Raw genomic sequence first — 8,772 nt, 5'->3', positions numbered from 1 at the left:
TAACCATCCAAGGAACTTCCTTTCGCTTCTGAAGCTGAAACATCTCCACATTAAAGACCTTCTGTAGTTCAGCTCTGCTTTACATGCCAAACTTTGATTCTAGTTTACTTTGGATAGATCTATTCTCATCCTGTTGGAATTGGCCCTTCTCCAATTGGGTATTTTTATCTGTCCATATCATTTACACATACCATAGACATTCTAAAACATTCTAAATTCTGATGCCATGATTATTGTTACTTGAAGGTTTCCCCAGAGATATCTATTCCCACAGTGACACTTATCCCATTTGGCCTGACATACTTCCCAGCAATCCACCTTCCTCAATGGGCCAGAAATATATTGATCAAGGATATTCTCCTGAATATATTTCAGAAAATCCTGCCCCACTCCCCTTAATTCTTTTGCTATACGAGTTCATATCTGGAGAAATGATGTTCCACATTTTCACAGGTCTCTGATTTTTGCACAAATCTGTAATTTCCCTTTAAATTCTGTCAATATATTTCCCATTAATGAGCAACCTATAGAACAGTATCATGGGTGAATTACACTCCTTTTATTTCTTAAATTTATAGTCATAGATTCTATTCTTGATCATTTATAATCATTCCTCTTCAGCACTACAGCATTCTCCTCATTCAACATTACTACACCACTACTTTCTTTCCTTCCTCATCTGTTTCAAATTCCTAATGTTCAGGGATTTTTTCTAAACTCTTCTCATTCCACTTTTATTTTCCTTCCATAACATATTAATTCCTTGTGGTTATTTGAACCTGAAACAACTAACCTTGTTTAATGGTCTGCTTTTACATATACACAAGTTCCTGTTGCTACTCACAAACATTCTATTTCTTGTTCTAATGCAAAGAACTTTCAAATAAACTTATTATTATTATTGTATTGTTTTCTCAGCTGAAGCCTATAAAACCTGAGGTATGGGCATAAGGAAGCACACTGATTTCTCAGTAGCTAGAAACTTTTGGACTATCTCAGTGGTGTTTCGTATTATGGCCTTTTGGAGATTTATGTAAATATTACTGCGTAGACCTAATTGTTTAATGCTATTGTGTAGCAACTTTGAGACAATACCAGTTGTAGATATTACTATTGGTATAATGTATACCCTGTTCATGCTCCATAGCCTTTCAATTTTCTCTTTTTATTCAGCATATGACATGGTCCTATGTTCTATCCTATCAGCATAGGACATTGGATGTTTTTTTTTCTGTATGTTATATCTGTTTGGAATGGCTCTATCTATTAAATAAGTTCTTGCTTGTTTATCTTATATTATTATATCTAAATGGTTATTAAGGATTGTCCTGTCTGTAACAACTGATCGATCATAACATAATTTGTGGTATTCTGATTCTAAAACTGGATTAGGCTTGAATAGTATGATTTCTTTAATGAGTTTGTATTTTAAAGCAAGATTTTGATGAATGATGTTTGCAGGTGTCAATAATCAGATTGAGTTAAACTGCTCTGGGATCCTATAAGGTGTTGGATTGTTTCTGGTTTCTCTTGGCATTTTCTGCATTCATCATCTTGAATCTGTTGGTTTTTTAAAATATATTTTTGGTACTTTTTTGTATTAATCACCTGGTCCTGTATTACCATAAGGAACCCTTTTGTTTCTGAGACAGGTATTCGACACTTCCTTGTCAACACCTTAATCTGTTCAGATCATGGGAATGTCTTCCATGGAGGATCCTGCTCTTCCACTGGTTAACCTTTTCATCTATAGTGATGATGATTATGATAATAATAATAATTAATATTATTAATAATAATATTTTTGTATTGCAGTTTCTCTTCTTTTGCTGATTAGCTGTTTGTCTATCTTTGTGTGTAGTTTTCCATTAATTCTATTATTTATTTTTAACTACTGTGAATGCCCTCAAGGAAATTAATCTCAGGGCAATATATGGTTACATATATGTATTTTGATAGTAAATCTATTTTGAACTTTGAACTCATTGGGCTGGATCTTATAGGGTATGGCAAAGAGATCCGAACAGAACCACTGATAACAATTTGAATAGAAATAGCTCTTGGATTTTTTGGGTGTACACTGAGAGTCTGGCACTTAGTGTGTACAAATATCACAATATCTACCATTATCTTGACCACTAAAGTCACTAAACTCCACACAGAATGCAATCATACTTACCCAGAGGATATATCACTCATAAATCCATCATAGCACAAGAGATCAGGTAGCATCTATGCAAATGAATGAACAATCAACGTTTCAGGTTGTGACTCTTCATGAAGAGTCTTGACCTGAAACATTGACTGGTTATTCATTTCCATAAATGGTACTTGACCTGCTGAGTTCCTCCAGCATTTTGTGTGTGTTGCTCTGGAATTCCGGCATCTGCAGAACCCTTTGTGTTTATAGCACAAGGTACTTCACTGAAGACAATAGGCATAGAGAATAAAAGGGCAAGATAAACCCATTCAAAATATATTTTAATGCTTTTCAATTATTTAAAATACATGAATTATTTTCAGTAATTCTGGCTTGTTGAAGATATTTAAAAGCTTCAAAGTTTTGGATAATAGATACCAGCAATGAATCTATCAACCAATTGAGGATGTTATGTTATACAGATAAGGTTAAATATCAAATAAAACTTTACATTTAATTCCATAGTGCACAAAAGGTGATGGCAGATGTCTGGGATTCCCAACACTAAAATCTATGAGTTTCTAGTTACTTTTTCTCCATTACATTTCTGGATCAAGAAGTAGTTGAAGTAGAATAATGATGTCTAAAAGAGCTTGATATTGTTCATCAGCTGAATTAGTTTTTGTGACAGCATTTTAAGCCATAGAATGTAGTGTCAACTGGAGCTGAACATACTTACTTGTACATAAGTACTCTTGTGTTGTCTGGAAGATTGTTTTCAATGAAACTAGATTAATAAGCTTACTTTACTGCTATTTGATGAGATTTTTCTCCATGATTAAGGATGAGTTGTAATATCTGCTGAAGATAAGTGCACCATGTGAGGAATGTGCAATGTTAGTCAAGATAAAAATGTTTATATTTTTCAAAAAAGAAGTGCAGCAGCAAAGTAAGAGGAATGTTTTTCAGATTGGGCATTTCTCGCTATGTTTACTGAATGGTAAAAATACATTACTGCAGTTAATCTGCCGAATTTAGTCGAAGAGAGGTTGGATGATGGGAAGCTTGTGTTTTGTACAGCAAAAAAAAAAATGGCTGGTCAACAAAGCTCTGAAAGAAAGATTTAGAGTTGGATAGATTCTGGATTTCAATGCAGTGAAAGTGAAGGTGCCAGAAAGAGCTTGTGGGATATTATATTTGAAAATCAGAAGGTCTGATATAGAAGGATGAAGGGAAATGGGATAGAATTCTAATGGTACATGCTAGAGAAAGAAAGACACAAAGGAGGAACAGGGCAAATATGTTAACTTCAATTTTCTAATTAACTATTAGATCCACATGAAGATCAAAATATTTCAGATGCTAGAAGTGTGAAATAAAAGCACAAAATGTCAGAAACATACAAAATCTGTGGGAAAACAATAGACATGTTAGACCTTTAATAAGACTTGAAATTCCTCAAATGGCTCGGGAAACAGCCATTTTTATACTTTACATCCTTAGCAGACCATGCCAGTTGATTCAATAAGTTTTAATTAGGATGCATTCTTCAAGGTGTGCTTGGCGTATCACAATGGTGAGGTAACCCAGCATCGAAGCAATTGGTCTTGCATAAGGTTGTAAAAAGTATAATAATGCATTGGCTTAACATCTGCAGGATATGGTTGAAACATAAGAGAAACACTGGACTCCCAATTAGTGCTGACGATATGCTTCCAGGAAGAAGGATACTTGTGGTATCAGTGTCGGTCATTAGAGCATTAACTATAGAGGAACAGGGGTTCCTAAAGTGGGAGGAGATAGGACAACCCAACAGTAGAGGAGAAACAGATCAGCAGAAGCCTGGCCCAGGTCTAATTTCTGAGGCAACATAGAGAGTTAATTCTGCATCTGTTTGATGCCATGACCCACACATACACACTAATGTAGAAGAAGCCCTGACCACCTTTGGTCCCTTCAAAAGCAGCTGTAATATTGATTTATCCCTCAGCTGTTCAGGAAGTTTTACCTTCTGGAACGGCAGAGTCTCCTTCCCTCCATCAACCGAAGCCGCAATGTAATACTTCCTCTGTTTTTGCTGGAGTTTACAGTTTGATAAAGCTTAGAACTGTCAGTGCCACAGAAAGGCTCACATTTGTAAATGTCAAGATTACTACACTTTGTAAAAGTTATGTAACATATTTGTATATCTAGGAAATGAGCACTAATTCCCTACTAGAATTTAATTTGCTGCACCTACAACTGATGTGTGTTGTCTACATTTCCCATCCCTATCTTTATACATAATGTATTTAATTGAAATTTCAAAAGAAGCAACAAAAAAAAATCACAGATACCAGTACATTTCTGAGCTGAAATGTCTTTTTTTGGGGAGAGTATTTATCGATTAATGTCAAACATTCTACACTTTCTGGTTTGAGGAGCTGAAGAGTGTTGAGCAGATACTTTACTGGTTTCAATTCCCCAGTCAGGTCATTCGTTCTCTTCCAAACTGCATTCATCTTGGTTATGTTGTTTTGTTACTTAGACAGGGTGCTTAAAACTATGTGCATGAGCAACATTGTTTACACATGCCACAAGGACACTTGCTAGGAGTCCTTGTACCTTTCCTCTCTGTTTCTGTAGATTATTGAACCTATAAGATTGATGGGCTGATAGGGACTAAAACCCTTCTCATTGCCCAGTCAATCAATCGCATGCTGAATTTTTAAGACAATATAATCTCAGTAGACAGTAATCATTAATCCAATCAGAGGTTCCCAGATAAATGTCATGCATTGCAGTACAGCCACCTGCCTTGCTCTGAATCCAAGGTCACTGCCATCCTACAGCATTGCTAAGCACAGATCTTGCAGAGAGTTTTGTGGAAAGAAGCTATGAAGATTGCAAGAGGTTTGATGAGCCCTTCCTGGACTGATTAATATATTTTTCATGAGACTAATCTTCTGGGTAATGATGAAGTATCACAGAATATTCAGATTAGTGTTTTATGAACTGGCTGCTTCTATATGAAGATTCCCATTTTTGAACTAATCTGTCATCTCACTACTGATCTCATCTGCTCAAAATTCTGTTGTAGATGAATGCCTGCACACTCAAAAAAATCACAGCATCAGCATGCAGGCTGTTGAGAGTATCGGGCGTGATGGATTCAATTCATTAATGATCAAAGTCCACCATCCCCATCTGTCTTCAACACGATGGGCAAAAATTTCCTCCAAACTTCTCAAGTGTCCAAAACCGAAGAAAATGCTTCTGCTTGTCGAATTTATTTCACCTTCAACCTTTGTGTTCCTTTACTGGTCTCACTACCACTCTCTTTTTACCTTGCATCATCATTATTTTTGTTGTTTCATTTTCCTGCCTTCCTTTCTAGTGTAGAGTAACACATACAACATGGTGGAGGAACTCAGCTGTTAGACAGCACCTATGGGAAGGAATAAAGAGTTGGTGTTTTGGGCTGAGACTCTTCATCAGGCCTCATAGTAGAGCTCATCATGCTCTTTCCTTCCTCCCCATCTTCTTTCTCTGCATGTCAATCAGGTTTTACTCTATATTTTCCAAATTCTGACATGAAACATCAACTTTGTTCCTCTCAACTGATTTGCCAACTTAAAACTTACTTCATTGGGACTGGAAAGGAAGGGGAAAACAGCAAGATTAAGAAGCTGGGGGAAGGGCAGCAACTGGGAAGGAATAAATCATTCAGCTATTTATGTGTTTTGTCATTCAATGCCATCACCTGACCTTCTGTCTCAATACTGTATTCTTGTTCTCTTCCCTTACCCATTGATGCCTTTTATGCCTAGAAATCTATGTATCTTCTTCAAAATACTCAGTGACTTGACTTTCAGAGTCTTTCATAGAAAATCCCACAGGTTCACCTTTCCCTGACTGAAGAAATTTCTCCTCATTTCACCTTAAAGTTTTATGACTATGATCCTAATTTCTAGACTCTGCTGACACAGTTCAAAGGTTCAAAGGTCAAATTTAATGTCAGAGAAATGTATACAATATACATCCTGAAACGCTTTTTCTTCACAAACATCCACGAAAAACAGAGAAGTGCCCCAAAGAATGAACGACAGTTAAATGTGAGAACCCCAAAGTCCCCCCCGCAGCTCCCACTCCCGCACGTAAGCGGCAGAAAGCAATGATCCCTCTCCCCCCACCAGCCAAAAAAAAGCAAGCATCAGCACCACCACTGAGCCAAAGCATGTGCTAAGCAATAGCAAAGACACAGACCAAAGTTACCCCAAAAGCTTCGTATTTCATCCGACCTTCAACAAACCACAGGTTCTTTCCCTGACAAAGAAGAGGGAGGTGTCTCCTATTTTCACAGCAAGCGGGAGACATAACAACAACCTACTGGTTTATGATGTTCAAAGTCCATTCCATTGCTTTTTATGAGCTCCATGCCTGAAGATCGTAAAGATCTCGGGTCTTCGGGCCCACAGCAAAAGGTTTTCCAGCCTCCCCAACAACACACGAGTCTCCTGCAGTGACACCAACCCTCGATCTGCCTGTCTACAGAGCCCTGAGATCTTAGGCTTCCAAACATGATTGAGACTCTCAGGCCAAACCTTTAGCATGTTGAATGGCCAGTCATGGAACCCCAAGAACGTGTTCCATTCCTGCAAAGAACTGAAGCCTACATGTAACTCCATGTCAGGGTCTTCAAAAGAACCCTGAAAGGGAAAAATAAAGATATTAAAGGTAGAGTTAGAGCTGCTTCCAAAGATGTAAGCAAAGGAGTCACCGTTAGACGCCATCATCCCTCATCATTATTCCTCCCACAGGAAACTTCCTTCTGCTTCCAGCTCTGTTGGTATTTTAGATGCTTCAATAAAATCTCTGCAGTCTTCCAAGCCCTAATGAAAATTGATCCTGTCTGTCTGTATACTCTTCAACTTCGAGGAGTCAGTCTGATAAAACTTTGCTGCACTCAATCAGTGATATGTATGTCTTTAATTTTGGTAAGAAGACATAATTTGTTTTTTTTTATTTTATTCATTTTGATATACTGCACAGAACAGACAGGTCCATTGAGCCATACTGCCAACTAAAACACCTATTATGGAAGAAGAGCTTTAGTAGGATGTTGCCTGGTAAGAGGCATAGATAGAGTTGATGGACAGTAACTTTTTCCCAATGTTGAAATACATAATACAGGAGGGCATACATTTAAGGTGAGAGGGAGAAGCTCAAAGAGGATGTGAGGTGCAATTTTTTACACAGAGAGTGGTGGGTACTTCAAATGTGCTGCCTAAATTGGTGGTAGAAGCAAATACATTAGGGACTTTTAAGAGATTTTTAGATGGGCACATGAATGTGAGGGAAAAGGAAGGATATGGACATTGTGTAGGCAGAAAGGATTAGTTTAGTTGGCCATTAGATTAATAATTTAATTGGTTTGGTGCAACATTGTATGCTGAAGGGCCTGTTCCTGTGCTGTACTGTTCTATGTTGAAATACACAATCACCATTGAAAAAGAAAAAGAACAAGCAAATAACTTGAAGATAAGTCTTGTATTTGCTTTGAAGCATTACTTCCAAAAATCTCAGACAATGCCATGTTTCAGACTTTTATTTGGATTTTATTTTTGCCGTCCGCTTTGTCTGATGTGAGTCTGAGGGGGAAAATATTCTTCCCCACCGTAGAACTTGGCATGTGGCCTTTTAGAGCATTTTTCCATGGTGAGCAATGATTCTTGTCTGCAGGTAAACTCCTTTGGTTACATTGAGAGTGTTGTCGGTGCTGAATGCAATGAAAGGTGAAGACTTCCATTCTCAACTGCTATTTTTGAGTGGTCTCCTGCTCTGTCCTGAAAACAAACAGTGGAGGGTGATGTATTTCAGATTATCTCATGCTCTTGTAATAATTTATAAGCATGGTAATCCAAATGAACTCTGTGTCAAATGTGCTAATGTTATCCCCCTACTCAACCACCCCTGATGTGGCCCACTATTGTTCTTCTGTCACTTAACATGCACATTTGCCAAGATCAAACTCTCCATGAACAGTTGCAGAGGCTTTAAGAAATACCTTTTCTATTATTAATGAAGATGAAATTGGATATACTCCTCCAGATTAGGAAATTCAACCGACGTGTGTCTGATTCTGACAAGCACCAGATGTGCCTTATGTTTAATAATTGTAAATGGCATATTAACAGAATGGCATACCTGAAACTACATCAATGCCTTTGAAAAATTAATAGTGACACTTAATTGATGGTTTCTTTTGTCTTGTGACAAAGATGTTGACTGTCCAATCAGGAAGCTTGCTGTGAGAAGAGCTCAAATCAGCCATACTGGATCTATTAAAGGAGTTTATAAATTATGGTCAGATCCATCAAAAAGGCTTCATAGTGAATTATAAAAAATGCATGGTACTCTATAACCAACCTCTGATAAGAATCTTGCAATACAACTGCAGAATGAGTATGTTACACTGAAAATATTGTATAGAATCACAATGTATATGTCATGATGTTGGTAATGTAACCTTTGGTGCTCCCTTTAATATTATAGGGTTCTCATTAGCTCCACATAATATCTGCTTATCTTACAGCATGTACCCTTTATGGAAAGTTGATAGTGTAAATCATATATGTCAAACTCAAGGCCCG

The sequence above is a fragment of the Hemitrygon akajei genome, chromosome 9 (genome assembly GCF_048418815.1).
Source record: "Hemitrygon akajei chromosome 9, sHemAka1.3, whole genome shotgun sequence".
In the NCBI taxonomy this organism is placed as follows: domain Eukaryota; kingdom Metazoa; phylum Chordata; class Chondrichthyes; order Myliobatiformes; family Dasyatidae; genus Hemitrygon; species Hemitrygon akajei.
Note: the sequence above shows the minus strand (reverse complement) of the source record.